General features: G+C 36.6%; 1 protein-coding gene across 2 annotated transcripts in view; it reads left to right on the forward strand.

Annotated features, from left to right (window-relative positions):
* KCNN2 (potassium calcium-activated channel subfamily N member 2) overlaps positions 1–14024 on the forward strand; it is a 432831-nt gene that overhangs the window by 127017 nt on the left and 291790 nt on the right. For both annotated transcript variants that reach the window (XM_047778437.1, XM_047778439.1), the window contains exon 2: positions 8547–8632. The gene's annotated coding sequence lies outside the window, so the exon portion shown is untranslated. The remainder of the gene's footprint in view (positions 1–8546; positions 8633–14024) is intronic.

Consider the following 14024-nt stretch of genomic DNA (forward strand, 5'->3'; position numbering starts at 1 on the left):
GCTTGTCAGTTTGATTAGGTCCCATTGGTTTATATTTGCTTTTATTTCTGTTGCCTTGAAAGACTGACCTAAGAAAACATTTGTATGGTTGATATCAGAGAATGTTTTGCCTATGTTCTCTTCTAGGAATTTAATGGTGTCTTGTCTTACATTTAAGTTTTTAAGCCATTTTGAGTTTATTTTTGTGCATGGTATTACATTGTATTCCAGTTCCATTGATTTACATGCAGCTGTCCAGTTTTCCCAGCACCACTTATTGTAAGGACTCTCTTTTTCCCATTTTATATTCTTGCCTCCTTTGTTGAAGATTAATTGCTGTAGGTATCTAGGTTTATTTCTGTGTTCTCTATACTGTTCCATTGGTCTGTATGTCTGTTTTGGTACCAGTACCACACTGTCTTGATTATTGTGGCTTTGTGATATTGCTTGAAGTCTGGAAGAGTTATGCCTCCTGCTTGGTTTTTGTTCCTCAGGATTGCTTTGGCAACTCTGGGTCTTTTGTGGTTCCATTTAAATTTTTGGATTGTTTATTCTAGTTCTGTGAAAAATGTTATGGGTGATTTGATAGGGATTGCATTTAATCTGTAGATTGCTTTGGGTAGTATAGCCATTTTTATGGTATTAATACTTCCAACCCAGGAAGATGGAATAGCTTATCTGCTTCATTTTTTTTCTGACTTTATAGAGTTAATATTTTTACTCCTTTACTGCCTTTGTAAAAATTAATTAATTATTTTATTCAAGTATAGCTGATTTACAATGTTGTGTTAATTTCAGTTGTTCAGGAAAGTGAATCATTTATATATGTGTGTATATATATTCTTTTTCAGATTCTTTTCCCATATAGGTTATTGCAACATATTGAGCATAGTTCCCTGTGCTCTGCAGTAGCCCCTGTTGTTTATCCATTTTATATATAGTAATATGTACATGTTATTCTCAAATTCTTTATTATCCTTCCCCCCACCTTTCCCCTTTGGGAACCATAAGTTTGTTTCCTATGTCTGTGGCTCTGTTTGTGATTTGTAAACAAGATCTTTTGTGTCATTTCTTTTTGGACTCCACCTATAAATAATATCATATGATATTTGTCTTTTTCTTACTTCACTTAGTATTATAATCTCTTAATCCATTCATGTTACTGCTCATGGCATTATTTCATTCTTTTTTATGGATGAGTAGTATTCCATCATGTAAATGTTTGTGTGCATGTGCATGTTTGTTTGTGTGATATGTATACCACATCTTCTTTATCCGCTTATCTGTTGATGGACATTTAGGTTGTTTCTGTGCCTTGGCTATTGTCAATAGTGCTGCAATGAACAATGGGGTACATGTATCTTTTTGCTTTACTGTCTTTTTAGTTGGACATTGGGAGACCTTGGAAGGGGACCTGCATTTAATCTGCCATGTTCATTGGTACAACCACCCTCCATGATAGCTTTCATTATTTCCATGATATAGATAAAATAGTAAAGGTACAACAACTTGGTTAAGATAGCGTTAAGTAATAACCTGTACTAATGGGTTGAACTCAGGCTTGAAACTTGTTCTCTGTCCAAACTGCTTCACAAGAATAGTTCAAACTGATAGCTTCAAACAAGACATCAAGCCCAAACAATTCTAACATTTATTAAGTGCTTTTGCAGACCCTGAGCTTCACATGCCTCATCTAGCTTTATCCTCATAAAAATCCTGTTAGTGAGGCCTATTTCTATCCACAGTTGATGGATGAGAAAACTGAGCTATGGACAGGTCACATTGAAAGTAAGAGAAAATCCAAAATAGTGTTAGGACCCTAGACTAGAAGTCCAGGAACAATTCTTATAAAGAGCTATTGAATATTTTAAGCTTTGTTTGCCATATGGTCTCTGTTGCAATTATTCAACTCTGCCATTGTAGCAGGAAAGCAACTATAGGAAAATGTATAAAGAATGAGCATGGTTGTGTTCCAATAAAAATGTTCACAAAAATAGCTGGTTTTGGCCTCTGGGCTATAGTTTGTCCATCCCTGCCTCAGATAATTTTTATAAAGTAGAAATAATGTACACCAGATAATGAAGCTAAGTTATTCTCCAGAAAAAAGATTGTTACCCTTTTGCTATTAGGCAGAATCAAAAAAACATGCAAAGCCTCAAATGTGATTATCAGGTATCAGAACCTGACTAAAAACAGGAGGAAGCTGACTAGTGGCCACTGTGCTTGAAGGAGAGATGGAGAATTCCCCACAACTTGTGCAGGTTCTTCCTGTCCTCATCACTCTTCTCCTTTGGGGGTCCATGGTGCCCCGTAAGGGTCAGATGCTTGCTTTCAAATGATGAATAATGAAAATGGACTAATGGCACCAAATTCAGCAGTTACCATTTGGATAAGCACAACCGGAGTGTCTTTCAGTCCCCTAATGCCTTAAAAACAAACAAACTAATAAACACACACACACACAAACTTTATCAGGAAAAATTTAAAGCAACCTCAATGTCAATCAAAAGGAGTCATTCAGTGAAGTCATCAATAACTAAGTTTTAGGCCACTGCCATACAGTTTTGGTAACAAGAAATCACCAGTTCTAAATGAATAACACCAGACATTATCTCATATTTTTCATTTGGAATGAAGATTAGAGAGAAGTTTTGCTTATCACCTCCAAGGGCTTAAGAAGGAGGGCAAATGTCCTGGTTTGGTGATAAAATTATTTTGCATTGCCAACAGCATAACTTGGATTGATTGAATGACATATTTCAGTTTGTCAACAGAGCTGGGTTTATAGTTTGTCTTTGTAGTGTGTAGGAATCTTGCACGATAGCCATAATTTAAGATTTTATTTCTACTAGCGTATAGAGTTGTCAGCTGTAACCAGGATCTGAGGCTCAGGACAGAAACCATAATCACTTTTTATCTTCTCTGCCACTGTGAATAAGAACGACATTTCTAAAGAGTGATTTTTAAAGTGGAAAATGTACTTTATATTCAGCTGGAAGAAAGAAACTGGTAGCTAGATAAAGAACAGCAAAGGAGAGTTACTTTTCTTTCTTTGTTGTGAAACCTATTCCTTGTGGTTTGTAACACAAAACACTTTCAGCATCATTACAGCCTAAGACTCTACAAATGGAGGGATCGTGCTGTCTCCTGCCTTTGAAGAATAGTCAAGTGTAGTCACTACATTTAAATCAGTAAATCGGATTAGAATTCAGGACACAAGGAGTTCCCATTGTGGCACAGAGGTTAACGAATCCGACTAGGAACCATGAGGTTGCGGGTTCGGTCCCTGCCCTTGCTCAGTGGGTTAAGGATCCGGCTTTGCCGTGAGCTGTGGTGTAGGTTGCAGACGCGGCTCGGATCCCGCGTTGCTGTGGCTCTGGCGTAGGCTGGCGGCTACAGCTCCGATTGGACCCCTAACCTGGGAACCTCCATATGCCGCAGGAGCGGCCCAAAGAAATAGCAAAAAAAAAAAAGCCAAAAAGCCCAAAAAAAAAAAAAAGTTCAGATTAGAATTCAGGACACAAAACTATGTTGCTATTCAGACTCCCATTATGTTCCCTCCCTTAGCCACTCTCCCTGAACATTAAAGCTTCCACCTGTGTTTTTGTACCCATAAATTCTTGGACACCCCACCTCTACTCTCCCAACCTGTCTCTGAGAAGATGACAAAGACAAATTGTTTTCTTATCACTAACTGAAAGTCTCCCATGGCCTTTGTATGTTTGAAAACAAGCTCTGTAAGCAATTTTAGAAGCTCTTCTTGCACCTTTATGTTAGGAAATGGATATGAATTCTCCCTGGAACATTTCTGTTTGGACCACAACTTGTCAGCAGTTTTTAATACCTAGAATAAGACTAAGAAATTAACAAGTTTTAGGCCTCCACCATCTGGAATTGGAAGCATTTTTATTAATTAGCCTGACATCCAAGCTACTCAGGGATGGCATTTAGTTCTTTTTATTTCTAATGTAGAACACAGTTATTTTATTGAAAAATGTTAAGTCTGGCCTGATGAATTTACTTCAGTTGGGATTCTCCTCTCTGGCTGTGGTTTTCAAATGTTCTTAATTTAGTGACTCATTTTTTTTGCTTTATCAAGAAAAAGAAAAAGTTTGGAATTTTGACAGTGTGAGAAAATATAAAAAACAAAGTAGTATTTCTTCAGTTTTGGTCTGAGAAAGGAGACTATGTATGGTATTTGGTTTAAATTAACATAGGAAATAATCAACTATTAGCACACAGCTCTGTAATCAGTGATAATAGGAATGCTCAAATGATTTGACTCAGTTATAAACATTTTTGGAAAACTTAATTTGGCAGATTTCAAAGTGTCCCTAAAGCCAGTGTGATGTGTAAACTTTCTCGGACAGGGTATCTCAAAGGAATCAGACTGATTTGAGACTTTAATGCAAAAGATAAATTCCTGGGCTTCTCTCAGATTTTTTTTTAAATAAAATTATTGGGATGGGATCAATAGATGCAGTTAAAAGTGTTTGACAAAATCCAACATTCACTCATAATAAATTCCTCATTAAGCTAGCAAAAGAGGGAAACTTCCTCAATTTGATAAAGAATATCTACAAAAACCTACCGCTAACATCATGTTTTGTTTTTGTTTTTGTTTTTGTTTTTTGTCTCTTTTGCTATTTCTTGGGCCGCTTCCGCGGCATATGGAGGTTCCCAAGCTAGGGGTCTAATCGGAGCTGTAGCCGCCAGCCTATGCCAGAGCCACAGCAACGCGGGATCCAAGCCGCGTCTGCAACCTACACCACAGCTCAGGGCAACGCCGGATCCTTAACCCACTGAGCAAGGTCAGGGACCGAACCCGCAACCTCATGGTTCCTAGTCGGATTCGTTAACCACTGTGCCACAGCGGGAACTCCCACATCATGTTTAATGGTGAAAAACGCAAAGCTTTCCCACTAAGTTCAGGAACAAGGCAAGGATGTTCCCTTTCACTCCTGAAAGGCACACAGTGGAAGGCCAAACTAATGCATCAAGAAAATAAAAGGGAATAAATTTACTCAGACTGGTAAGGAAGAACTAAAACTATCCGCAAATAGCATCACTATGTTAAAAATCCAAAAGAATTGCCCCCAAATTCCTGAAACTAATAAGCACTTATAGTAAGATTGCAGAATACAAGGTTAATATGCAAAAGTAAATTGCTTTCCAGTATGCCAGCAGTGAACAACTGGAATTTGAAATTAAAAACAAAATACCATATACATTAGCACATCCCCCCCGACAAAATCAAATACTTAGGAATAAGTCTAACAGAGTAAGTACAGTGTCTATGAAGAAAACTACATAACTCTGATGAAAGTAATCAAAGTATAAGTGGAGAGAGAGTCAGTGTCTATGGATAGGAAAACTCAAAATTGTCAAAATCTTAGTTCTTCCCAACTTGATCTATGGATTCAATATAATTCTAATACACATCCCAGCTACTTTTTTTGTGGACGTTGATAAACTGACTCTAAAGTTTATATGGAGATGCAAAAGGCTCAAAATAGCCAACACAATATTGAAAGAGATGAATTAAGTTGGAGGAGTGACACTACCTAGCTTCAAGAATATCTGTAAATCTACAGTAATTAAGACAGTATGATATTGGTGAAAGAATGGACAAATAATCATTTGAATATAATAGAGAGCTCAGAAATAGCCACCACATGAATAAAGTCAACTGATCTTTGACAAAAGAGCAAAGGAGGTATAATGGAGAAAAACAGTCTTTTCAACAAATGGTACTGGAGCAACTGGACATCCACATGCTGAAAGTGAATCAAGATACAGTCCTTACCTCCCTCACAAAATTAATTCAAAGTGGATTGTAGACTTAAATGTAAAATGCAAAACTAAAAATTCTAGAGATTACAGAGGAGAAAATCTAGATGACCTTGAATTTTAGATACAATACCAAAGGCACGATCCATACAAAAGGAATTGGTAAATTGGACTTCATTGAATTTAAATTTTTTCTGCCTTATGAAAGACACTGGGAAGAGAATGAAAAGATAAGCTACAGACTAGGAGAAAATGTTTGCAAAAGACATATTTGATAAGCAATTTTTATCTGAAATATGCAAAAAATCCTTAAAACTCAACAATAAAGAAAACTACCAACCTGATTTTAAAATAGGCCAAAGACGTTAATAGGTACCCCACAAAGTAGGTATACTGTTGACAGATAAACCTTTGAAAAGATGTTCAACATTATATGGCATCAGGGAAATGAAAATTAAAACAGTGAAATCCAATTACGCACTTGTTACAGTAGCCAAAATCCAGAACACTGAGCACATCAAAACCTGAAGAGGATATAGAACCACAGGAATTCTCACTCATTGCAGGTAGGAATGTAAATTAGTACAAACACTTTGGAAGACAGTTTGGTGGTTTTCCACGGAAAACCAAACATACTCTTAACATACGATTTAATAATCACACTCCTTGATATTTAGTCAAAGAAGCTGAAAACTTGTGTCCATGCAAAAACAGGTGTCTATAACAGCTTTATTCATAATTGCCAAAACTTTGAAGCAACCTAGATGTCCTTCCAAGGTGAATGGATAAATAAACTATGGTACATACAATGAAATATTATTTAGTGCTAAGAAAAATGAGCTATCATGCAATGCAAAGAAATGGAGGAAATGAAGTTAGCAAGACTGAAAAGCTTACGTTATATACGATTACAGCCATATGACATTCTGTAAAAGGCAAAACTACGGAGACAGTGAAAACGTCAGTGGTTGCCAGGGATTAGTGAGGAGGGAAGCATGAGTAGGTGGAGCACAGAGGAGTTTTAGGGCAGTGAAACTACTCCACATGATTCTAGGATGGTGGATACATATCATTATACATTTGTTCAAACCTATAGAATGTATAGCACCGATAATAATCCTATTGTAAACTATGGACATTAGGTAATAATAATGTGTCAATGTAGGTTCATCAAATGTAGCAAAAGTACCACTCCAGTTGGGGATGTTGATAATGGGGAAGGCTATGCATGTGTGGGAGCAGGGGATTTATGGAAAATCTCTGTACCTTCTACTCAGTTTTGCTAAAATTGCCCCAAAAAATAAAATCTATTTTAATAAATCAGGGAACAAAATCATTCGGATGGCATCCATTAATAGACTATGTCAGGGGCCAGCAAACATTTTCTAGAAAGGACCAACTATAGTTTTTATTGCACATTATTCTTTGGTTTTTTTTGACAATTTCTTAAAAATGTCAAAACAGTTTTTAGCTGATAGTCCTTAAAAGTCAGGTGGCAGTTTGGTTTAGGTCATAGCTTGCTGATTTCTGAATTGTGTAGTTAGAAACAGTGATCTTTCAGAAAAAGTTCTGTGTGCTAGCTTTGCAAACAGATGAAATATTTTTTAGTACTTCTTGGTTTTGCAAATGATACCTGAGAAATGTATATGCTAATTAAAATGGTATTTTTAAATGATGCATTGTTCACCTCCCTCAATACCCTCAACATAGCAATGCTAGACAAAATATTTTAAATATATATTTAAAGTATCTTGATGCTACATCACTGTGACATTGAACAAAAGGAGAAAGGAATCTAACCCAAGAAGAAAACAAAACTTCATGAAAGATGGCTGATTAATCAGTAAGAAGGTGAATTATCAAAGAAATAAAAAGTCTTCCAAAACGGATTTTAAAAGCCAATATCTTTGAAATCCTAAAAGGGGTATAGGAATAAGTAATATTTGTAAAATAAGAAAAAAGGAATCATGAAATACAAATTAGATGTGACACAAGAACGGGGAAACGAAAAAGAACCAATTAGAGATTCTAGAATTGAAAATTATTGTCATGTTTTAATTAGCAGGTGAACATATTTAAAGAGGTAATAAGTTGGAAAATGCAGAACAAAACACTGAAGGTTTGGGAAAAATAAGTAAATATAAAATAAAATACTCAGATTAGAAAAGAGATTGAGAAATTCTGACATATATCTAAGTTATGTTCCCCAAAATAAATATAGCAATGGGAAAGAGGTTAGATTTGAAGAAATGAGAGTGTCTTCTGACTTGAAGAAAGAATAGATCCTCAGATGAATAGTTACCTAAGTGGTAATATGAAAAATAAAAATTCAGTCCTATAGATACCATATGTCACTGTATGACACCATCACCCTATATGTCACTTTTGTGTAAAATGGTAAACAGTACCATCTTCAATTGTCTTTAATTTCATGACTTGGGTGAGTAGCCCATGGCCTAGTTTTTAGCCTCCCCTTGCTCCACTAACCATATTGCTTTGTACAGGACAAGAATTACAGAACTGTACATGGTAGGGCTGTAGGTGAAAAATAGAAGAATCTATCAAAATTTGTCCTACAAAGTAGCAACAATTATGCTGACTGTAGTTTTTTTTTTCTTATGTGTGTGATAATACATGCCAGAAGGCAATAAAATTAACTCTTTAAATGCTGAGGGGAAAGGATTCACAGCCCAGGGCACTATGCAGCACTATAGTATCCTTCTAGGGTAAGAATGAAATGGTTTTGGAAAAAATCTAATAGAATTTACCTCTTACAGATTCTTGCTGAGAGAACTACTAAAGGATGGACCCTAGCAAGAGAAAAAGTGAATCTAAGGAATGGAGTGGGATATAAGCAATAGCGGTGAGTAAAAAGAGTAGTAAAACATGTGCATTTAATTCTGATGTAATACACAGTGATTTACTGAAAAAATTGTTAAACTTAGGTCAACTGAATTTATTTCAGTTGAACCTTCCTGTCTGCCTATGGTTTTACCTATTTTCAATCTAGTAACTCACTCTTTTCAACCATTAACTGCCCATTTCTCCCACCAGCTGACTACCAGTACAGTTATTTCAATGATATGAAGGAAAAAACCCAGAAAATAATTGTTTATTTATCTACAGGTAGGTTCATCCAGTGCTTAGGAATGTACCTACCATGTAAAAGGTGCTAAAAATATTTACTGAGTGAATAAATGCAGTCTCATTTTAATTTTAAGAATAATTACCAACATTTGGGTAGATTAGTAATCAGCACAGAGATTCGTATCCTTGGTTTGTTTTTCTCAGAAAATAGTGATAAAAATTAAGCTGTAGTTAAGAAGACATTACAAAGTCTAAATTTTTAAGAACTTATAAAAAGCTTCAAAGAATGATTTTGAGGGAGACAGTTTTCTGGGAGTTCTCTTTTGATCCTGAATAAACTAATCTTTAAAGAAGTACTTGGTTTTATTTGCATAACAACAACAACAAAAAACTAATTCTTGGTGGGAAAGGAGAAAGAGGTAGTTATAAAGATGAAGTTCTTAATGAAATAATCTTTCAGGATATGTCACCTAGCTATTTTTGTATGGAACAGGCAGACATAATTTCTCACCTGCAGCCCAGAAGCAATTTCTATGTCCAGGCTGTTTTACTGCCCTCATATTTATTTAGAGCAATCTCAGAGATGGCCTGGCAGCTCCACCCTGCCAGTAAAATCATCATCTTGGAAAGGTAATGGTCATTTCCTTACACTTTTGCTCCATACCCATCTTGCCAGTCAGAAGGTGGGTTCATTTAAGGTACCAGGGCTAATAGTCGAGGCTCCTCACTTAATTTTCTTATTACCTTATTAGAAAGGCAGGATTTTTGTCTATGTTCTCATGGCTGCCAAGGCTGTGTGAGACATGAATGTTCAAAGTCCAGACTTTTCATGAAGCAGGTGGTTCTAGTCCCAAAACATGTAATTACTTGGTACTTCCTGGAGAGTCAGCTATAAAAAAGTCCAGGTCTTGTATGTGTTGTTCCGTTACTTCATCTGGAGTTTTTATTCTTAAAACTGGTGATGTGGCTTCCTGATGGGGCTGAGCTGCCGAAGAGAGTATATTTAACCACTTAGGGCATCAGGATGAAAGTTAGGGATCATAATCCATATTAAAGTCTCCTCTGCTTTCATGCTTTCCATCTTCCCAAGTACTAACAGCTAGCCAGAGTCCCCTGATTTTTACAAAAATAAAACATAAACCCAGTAAATATCTAATCCGTTTTTGCTCTCTTTTGCTACCTATCTTTAAAAAAGACGAATATTTTAGATGGAGAAGTAAAGAAAGATCAATACTTGGGCACAATTATACTTCAGTTGATAGCATCCATTTAACATTAGCGCTCTCCTGTGTTTGTATAGAAAAGTAATCCATATTCACTGGAATGAAAATATTTCAAAAGACATAGAGTGAGTATTTTGGTGCTTTGGGACTTCAGAAAAACTTGTTTAGAGAACACTATTGTGGAAATGCTTTTCTTTGGGCTTTCAAATTTATTTCTCTGAAATTATGAGTGAGAGGAAACCACGTCCGTTTTCCTATTCATGGTTAACATATTTTCCAGTGTTTCAAAAAAATGTAATACATAATATTATTAATGTGTAATAAAATTAACGGTTATTTTGACAGTAAGGAAGAAGTCTCACTGAGCACTTGAAAATAGCCATAGGGTAGGGAAGTAAATCACTCAGAGTCCACTGAGGTGACAGAAACCAAAGCTATCCTAACAGGATAATTTAATATGAAGCATGGTCATCCAGGAATTGGACATCCAACAAAGGGAATGATAAGGTTTCATAGGCCACCCTGAGAGCTGAGAAAATTAAGGGAAGAGATTAGGATTATTAAAAACTAGAATCTTGGCTGAGGGACTCAGAGTTTGGGCTGATTTCTGAGGAAACAGTGCGTCTCAGCCACGTTAATGCCTCAGGAATGCCTCAAAGGTGCTGCATGGAACTGGGAACCAAACTTTTAAGGAAGGAGTACCATTTGGCAGCAGCAGGGTCCTGTGCAAAGCCGCAGTGGTGTTGGTTCTAACACTACTGGGGAAAAAGAAATGCAGCTGGAATCAGCTGTACTCCTGGAATTACCAGCCACTGACAGGTGCCTCTTTGTTGGATGATAATGAGAGTAACAGGAATCAAACAGAAACAGGAAATAACCCAAAGGACAGGATCCCTTCTCTCTCCTCTGGTCTGCTCTCTCTAGCGCCCCCTATTGCCAAAGTTTCCCAATGATTCTGCTAACCAAAGACAACTGGTTTGCAGAGTCCTAGCCTCAGAATCACAAAAAGTGAAAAGTAGAAGAGTGGATTTTAGCTAAGAGAAGAGAGTTTAATAATGAACACAGGAGGAGTTCCCGTCGTGGCACAGTGGTTAACAAGTCTGACTAGGAACCGTGAGGTTGCAGGTTCGATCCCTGGCCTTGCTCAGTGGGTTAAGGGTCCCACGTTGCCATGAGCTGTGGTGTAGGTGGCAGACGCGGCTCAGATCCTATGTTGCTATGGCTCTGGCATAGGCTGGCAGCTACAGCTAGGCTGGCGGCTACAGCTCCGATTCGACCCCTAGCCTGGGAACCTCCATATGCCACAGGACCGGCCCTAGAAAAGGCAAAAAGATAATAATAATAATAATAATAATAATAATAATAATAATAATAATAATAAACACAGGAGAGAGCAAAACAAAGTAATTCTGGCTGGTCTTTCTTGTCAGCTATATGATTATTTCATGAAAAACATGTTTAACACTTGGTTTTCCTATTTTAGGTAAAAGTAACCAAATGTTTTTCTTGCTGAATTAATTTAATAGAGTCTGAAAAGAACTTAGTTGGATGAAGATGGTTGGCTCACTATCTGCATGTGCTTTCCCAAATTTCTTAAAATAGCTAAAGAGGTGTTATTTTAAATAATCTTGATTATGCTATAAAATAATAATAATTCATGACAGAAAGGAAGCAGATGGAGAAAAAAGGAAAGCCGATAAATTTGATCCATGCAGAACAACACTATAGAAAAGGCACCGCACAAAAGAAAGCAGCAGATTGTCACGGCAGATGTGGGGGTGGTTCCCAGGGAACTGAAACCTAAAAAATCAATGAATATGAGAAGTCGGTGAGGCTTCCAGAGCATTAGGATCAGTAATAGGGTAATTTCTTTCTGAGGAGGAAAACCAGTCAGTCCCCCCTTTTACCTCCAAAGGCGGTGACCAGTGGGCAGTAACAGTGGCTGTCAAGGTAAAGCGATGAATGTAGGCTGTGGGGCCAGAGAGGGAATCCTTTGCATGACTAGTGACCTCTAGGAAAGGGATGGAGTCAGAGAGTAGAAAACCAGCCAGGAACTCACCTATGAAACATGCCCTCTGCTTTTTTCTCACAATCACCTGAGGTAACTGTTCCAAGAAAGGAACAGGTCATACAGTGACTCTGGAACACAAGGATGACCAGACAGCCTAGATTGCATGAGGAAATCTGTCCCTATGAAAGAGAGTCACCAGATTCACTAAATAGATGAATTTAGACATGAAAATTTAGTTGTTTAGGTAAACAAAATTAAAGAAACTGTAATTGATATTGAAGAGGTGATGTAACATCTGTTTTTAAAAAGTCATTATTAGAAGAAAAATATATGCCTTAGTAATTATAAAGCCACAATGTGAATCAATTGCAGCGTTTATATCACTATACATATATTAGTAGAAATTTAAAGATCTCATTAGTTAGCTTAAAGGCAGAATATACATAGCTAAAGATTGAATGAATAAGTCTTTTTTTAGCATTCATACCAAAAAAATTAAAATGACAAGATATTTATGTCATATGGAAAAAAGGTTCAGACTGCAATATATTTGTCTTCTAAGCATCCCAAGCACATAAAAGATAGAAGATGAAAGTAAAAATCAAAGAAATTATTTGTAAAATCTTTTCAATGTGAAATATAGTGCTAATTAAAAGGTCCCACCAATCTGCCAATGGATAAAATAATAAAGCACACATAATTTTGTCTACTGTGTTCACAGTCACATCCCTAGAAGATGTAACAGGTATTTGGTATGTAGTAGGTGCTCAAAAAATATTCTTTCAGGAGTTCCCGTCGTGGCGCAGTGGTTAACGAATCCGACTAGGAACCATGAGGTTACGGGTTCGGTCCCTGCCCTTGATCAGTGGGTTAAGGATCCAGCGTTGCCGTGACCTGTGGTGTAGGTTGCAGACGCGGCTCGGATCCTGCGTTGTTGTGGCTCTGGCGTAGGCCGGCGGCTACAGCTTCGATTCGACCCCTAGCCTGGGAACCTCCATATGCCGCGGAAGCGGCCCAAAGAAATAGTAAAAAGACCAAAAAAAAAAAAATTCTTTCAAGTGGAAGAATGAGTCTAAATATGAGATGGTAAATTTTGAGAACACCAAGATTAAGGAAAAAAATCATAAATGTCTACAAGGAAAAAAATGAGAAATTGTATTTGCATTAGACTTAACAATGAGAAATATTAAATGGGGCAACATTTCAAATTCTGAGGGAAATTGATTCTAAAACTAAAATTGTATAGCCAGCCACATTAATATTTAAGTGTGAGTGTAAAATAAGACATTAACAAGTATGCTAAAACTTAGAAATATACTAATGTACAGACCCTCTGTAAAGTATTTAGGCTTGTGCTCCAGCAAAACAAAAATGAATTGTTGAAGGACATAGACTGGGGAGCAAATGAACCAGGATAGTTTGTAGTCAAGTCCATATAATTATACCTTATTTAAAAAATTATAACCTGGGACTAATATCCCAACATATCTCACTAGAAAATATAGTTGGTTAGGAGGTGGAGGAGGGTTGAGTGGGGATGACTGGATAGGAGGAAGAAGAAGACATTCCTGTTCTCTTCGAAGTAGGAAAATGTACCAATACCTTTACATTAATGAAAAATATGTCATAACCTAAGGGAAGCTATAGATTAAATGTAATTAAAACTTGAGTATATAAAAATATTTGAGTGTTTAATTTTTTAAATGTTGGATCAAATTATATGACCATTTTTAATATTGGTAGATACTGTCAAATTTGCCATAGTAAGCTGACCAATTGATACTGTGGCAAAGGTATTTATTTGAAAGTGCTTATTTCCTGTACCTTCACAACACTTGATATAATCCAATAGCTTTTTCTTCAATCTGATCATATTTTGCAACTTGGTCTTCTTTAGAGTAATGTATCATGGCTATCCCTTGAGATCCATTAAA

The sequence above is a fragment of the Phacochoerus africanus genome, chromosome 4 (assembly GCF_016906955.1).
Source record: "Phacochoerus africanus isolate WHEZ1 chromosome 4, ROS_Pafr_v1, whole genome shotgun sequence".
NCBI lineage: Eukaryota > Metazoa > Chordata > Mammalia > Artiodactyla > Suidae > Phacochoerus > Phacochoerus africanus.